Source organism: Olea europaea, unplaced genomic scaffold (genome assembly GCF_002742605.1).
Source record: "Olea europaea var. sylvestris unplaced genomic scaffold, O_europaea_v1 scaffold1199, whole genome shotgun sequence".
Taxonomy (NCBI): domain Eukaryota; kingdom Viridiplantae; phylum Streptophyta; class Magnoliopsida; order Lamiales; family Oleaceae; genus Olea; species Olea europaea.
In genome coordinates this window covers 51,426-56,939 of record NW_019229408.1, presented here as the reverse complement: position 1 = coordinate 56,939, position 5,514 = coordinate 51,426, and positions in this window count along the sequence as shown.

Here is a 5,514-nt window from a genome sequence, read left to right as displayed (position 1 = left end):
GGGGGGGCCCCCCCCCCCCTTGTTTTTTTTTTTTTTTTTTTTTTTTTAAGAAGTCAATACTATAAATAGAAAAATTTTACAAAATTTCATTAATTTTTAAAGAATATGGCAATTAAGATTATCTAAGGAATATGATAAATAATAAAAACCTTAGTTTATCAAATATATTCGAATAATTTAACTTTTAAAAATAAATAAATAAATTCAAAAATTTAATAACTATATTATTTTCCTACTTGAATGAATGTGAGCAATAAAATGAATTCTAAAAAACTATTAAAAAAATTTTAATGGGTAAGTAAATATGGCAACTGCCCCGCTCTCACCCCATTGCCATCCCTAATATATATGATTTGAAAGCTCTAAAAGTACTAACATTTGTGACAATACTGCAAGAGAATAAAATCTGAAAACATGTTTGTTCAACATGAAGCCCCTGTTTGACATCCATTAAAATAAGTATTTATTTATTTATTTATTATTATTTTTTTGGAAAATTGAGTTTGAGATTAGTGATTATTATGAAAAATGCGTGGTTAAAAAGTAGATTTTTTTTATTTTTTTGAATTTACGTACAAAATATCTTATTTTATGAATGTGTGATTAAAAATGAGTTTAAGAATAAAAGAGTTCTAATTTAATGAATGTACACGGACGAAAGGAAGACAAAAAGATCTACTAGAAATGCTCGTAAGAAAAACTTGAGAAACTAACTGGACACACCTTTAGAGAAAAATAGTAAAAACATATACAAATCATTTATAATAAATAGGGTAAAACAAATATTTACATTTGAAAGGTGGTCAATTTTCTAGAGGCCGGCTTTCAAGTCTTGTTGACAAGGCAATTGGGAAGGACCAAATCCGAGGGATGCAATAAGGTTTATATATAGTTTATACCATGAAAGCTACATGTAAATTCCTTGTGAGATCATCATATAACATAATACACACATGGCGGCATAGACTTGATGAGCTGCATCGATACAGCTGTAATGCGTTCATATGACTTTCCCAGGTAAACACTGTACCAAATGATAACTTAAAAAATACATCCTACGTACATCGATAAACATTTCTGGGTTAAATAATATTAATAAAAGGGCGAAAACGTGAATAATAATAATAAAAGGATTTTTTCCAAAACACACGAACGAGTGTTGCTCGAATTTCGTTTGAACGGATATAAAATATAATGTAATTTATCAAATTATTAATCTAAAAACGACTCTAGGGTTTTCAAATCCTTAGTACATATATAAAAATTCAAAATGAATCCTAATCAAAGGAAATCCTACTTAGTAGAAAAATTCGAATAGAACTCAAAAAATAAAAATAAAAAATGACGAAAATACCCTAAAATGACTCAAAATAGAAAAATGCAAGAATGGACCCCTAATTGATAGAATTTGACTCTAAAAGTTTGACGAATCGTCACTCAAGGAAATTGTAGAGGATCAAAAAATGATTCTTGATTCTGTAGCTTGCATAAACCTGACACTCTAATTAGAAATTTTGCACGTTTTCGTTGATACTTCTTATCTCTCCACTTTTCCAACTGATTTATGATATTTTCTTCTAAGTGTTCCGCATTCTCTATGTTGATTACTAAATTATAACCATTAAAGTAACTTCATTTATATCAATACTTTAAGTAAAGGAAATAGTGATGCTTAGTCTAGTTATTTTCGACTATTGTTGTGTCAACTTTTTGTTAGTTAAATCAATGAACATGAAAAACATAATCAAATCGCAACTAATTACTTTGAAGTTCGGTGGTCTAATTGTGGTAAAGTTTAAAATGAGTGAACATTTTTAAACAAAATAAAATTAAGTGATCAAAATGAAATTCGTTTTAGCTACCTGAGAAGCAAGAACGGAGAGCTTTCTTCTCCTTTCCATCCCACTCTTTAGTATTAAGAACGCTGATTGTTTATGCAAGTTATGTTATCGATAAATTGAGTATTGAGGGATTTTATTTATTTATTTTTTTTGAAAAATTTTCAAGTGAGCGAAGTCGAAAATCAACTGTCTTTAAAAGAAAAATTCAACTAAAGATTTTTTTGCTAGTTAATATTTTGTAAATAAAAGTTGCAATTCTAGTTTAATCATAGAAAAAAATTCACTCCCTTATTCAATCTTTTGTTCATACCTCGCAACATTTGAGAGGCCATATTTTCAAAATTCATTTTTTCTCAAATTGTTCAACATCACATTTTATAAAATTCACAACTTTTATAAATTTTTCAAATCCACATTTCATTAACTTTAGTAAAAATCTATTTTTTACTAAACCAGACAAGAGCTTATAAAAAGTGAAGATAAGAAATATGGATCTATGATTTATAAAATAACTATAGGGGTCTGTTCGATAGTGATTATAAGAATTGATTTTTTGATCGTTAAAGAGAAAAGTGAGTACATGTGAGTGGAGAAGTTAAAAATGATGGTTGAAATATTGAAATAACAGTCAAAAAATTGATTTATTTGGATGAAAAATTGTTACCAGGGGTTAAGAATAAGAAAAATAGTTACAAGGGGAAGAATAAAATATATACACACACAAAACTAACTCGACCGGATTAAGTAGAGGGTTGATCGGCCAAGCAAGGCTTTATAAAACTATTTACCAACTTGTTGCAATTTTTGAAGGTGTTGAAATATGTTACCTAGGGATAAGTTTGCCATCATTTAATCTATTGATTAATCTATCAAATGGCCTGCAGCAATACTTTGGCTTGGTGCTGGCAATTTTATTTTAAGATAAAATTAAACTACAATTTTTTTAATAAAAAATTCAGGTAATTAATTTTTTATTCAAAAATCAGGTATTTATTATAAAAACTTTAAATATATTTTAAGTATTTGATTTTTTATTTTCACGATCCGCATAATTCAGGAATTATTATCTTAAGATTTCTAATCAAAACTTGAATTTCACTATTTTTATTTTTTCCTTCTTTAAGGTCTTGTCAAGAGCGAAATCTTTGACCTCTACCATATTTGCTTTGCTTTAGTGAGAGAAATTTTATTCTTATTGTTACGAATTCCATCCATATTATCATTCTTCATTTCGAAATATGGGATAAGGTCAATCTTTGACAAAACTCATTCTAAGATATTCATTAAAACTTTCTAGTAAAAAGAAGTCACAAAATTTTTCAAGGGTAATTATATTACCACCATAAAATTTATTTCCTACACCACATTTTAATCACACCACAGTTAAAATATATTTTTAATAAATACACCACAACAAATTTACAAATATACTCATAATCCTATAAAAACTAAAATTGAAAAAAAAAGTGGTGTACTTATCGTCCCAATATTACTTCTCATTTTTTTCATCCTTTAAACATTTTCACTAATTCTAAAACAAGAATTTGCAGTATCTTTTCGTCACAGAGATTTTGCACCAGGTGCATTATAGGTGGAAAATATTACCTTTTCGTTACAGAAATTTTGCACTACAATAGTATTTTTAATTGCTTTTAATGACATTATAATTGTAATATTATGTTGGATTCTTTAAAGTAAATTCAGACTATTTGCAGGAAGATTCTATGTTTGACTTCCCATCATCCTCTCTTTTTTCTCAATTTTTTATGGTTTTGGTGTGTTATAGACGGAGAGAAATTTATAGACATGCATGTAAAAACATCCAAGGAAATTGACAGATCTCATACACAAAAATCCATGAAAGCTGAAACATAAAAGTTTACATGCTTGTTTTAAAATCATAATAAATCTATTTGACTCAACAAAAAATAAGATCCTTAATTTTCAAACTCAACAAATAAATTGAAAAAATGGATTCATTTATAGTGAGGAAAAAAATTACCTTGCCACCTTGAAGGAAGGCAAAAGTCGCCAAAAAAATTATGAACAATGAAATGTTGAGAAAAATGAAGAAAGAAATTAGATTTTACATTTGTGGTGTAATAATAATTTATTTAATTAAAAAATATATTAAAATTCTAATTACGTAATTTTACTTGTGGATATTTTAGTAAATAAGAAAATTGTGGTGTACTCAGTAAAATTTATAGTGGTAATATAATTACCCATNGTAATTTTACTTGTGGATATTTTAGTAAATAAGAAAATTGTGGTGTACTCAGTAAAATTTATAGTGGTAATATAATTACCCATTTTTCAAAGTGGTTCTCCCAAAATGGACAATAGGTATGATATAATAGGTTGAACATAAGACTCGAGTCGTTATAGATGCTCACCATGTGAAGGGGTTTAGTTAATACATCAACTAATTATTATTCGGATAGCTAAAATCGAACTAGTGGGGTCTTATTTATTACTATTTCACTAACAAAATATTAATTATCACTCCTGCTTATAATAAACTTTTCAAGGCTCATCTAATGGAGAAATACTTTAGTAGAGCGATCGCACTGCCACGTGGTGCGATCATCTAATGCCGAGGCGCCACCATGGTAGGTAGCCACACACCTCGGGGGTGTGTGGTGGGCCACCCGGCTTCCCTTATAGGACGGTCGCACCACGTGTATTGAGAGAGAAATTGAATAAGTATGGCCATCCTCTATTGGGATGTACTATTAATCTAAAATTGGGTTTATATGTTTAAAACTATGGTAGAGCAATTTATGAATATCTTTGCGGTGGACTTGATTTTTCAAAGATGACGAAATATGAATTCCCAACCATTTATACATTGGAAATATCTTTTATCCGTTGAGTGATGATCCTTCCACTCAGTACTATCGGATCACTAAGATCGACTTTCATCCTTGCTTGACGAGTGGAACGTATAGTCAAACTCCCTTTTGCCTTTACACTTGAGAGCCAATCTTTATCTGGTCTGAAGAAACCTTTGTACCTATATATGTTTGGTTAGTGTATTCATGACAGGACAGTAGCAAGATAATGGCACTAATTATCTCAAAATAGGACTGGTGGTGAAGTTAGATGAATGTGAAGCTTATGAAAATGGATTCAAAAGCTGCAACATTGGTTAATGCACGAAATTTAGATTTTGCTATGATGAAAACATGAGTGCTGCGTCTATCATTGGTGAAACTTGCTCAATCGTATGGTAAAGCAAGTGACAATGAAGCCAGGGTCGATTTGAAAAGAAAGACCATATATAGTAGCTTTAAGCTATTGTAGTTACGGCTTGCCGGTAAGTTGCGGATAAAGCAAGAAGAAATTGACACACGTTGTTCAATGCAAAGCTGAGCTTTGGTCTGGTGAAGGTAGGTCACGATGACCAATCCTGAAAAACCATGGCTGAATAAGCTCCTATTTCTAAAGATTTAAAATCAACACATGAGATCCTTAAAAGCTCATGTTAGTGACTTTGCTTACTAATAAGTGCACATTTGGCATGCACCTAGGGATTTTTTACTTAATTATTTATGACTAATTGAGTGAATATCTACTTAATTTTGTGTAAAATATGTTAATTGTAAGTAAAATCTCAATTTAGATGNTTAAGGCCCAATCACTTGAAGCCAAGCTTGTATCCATACCCACG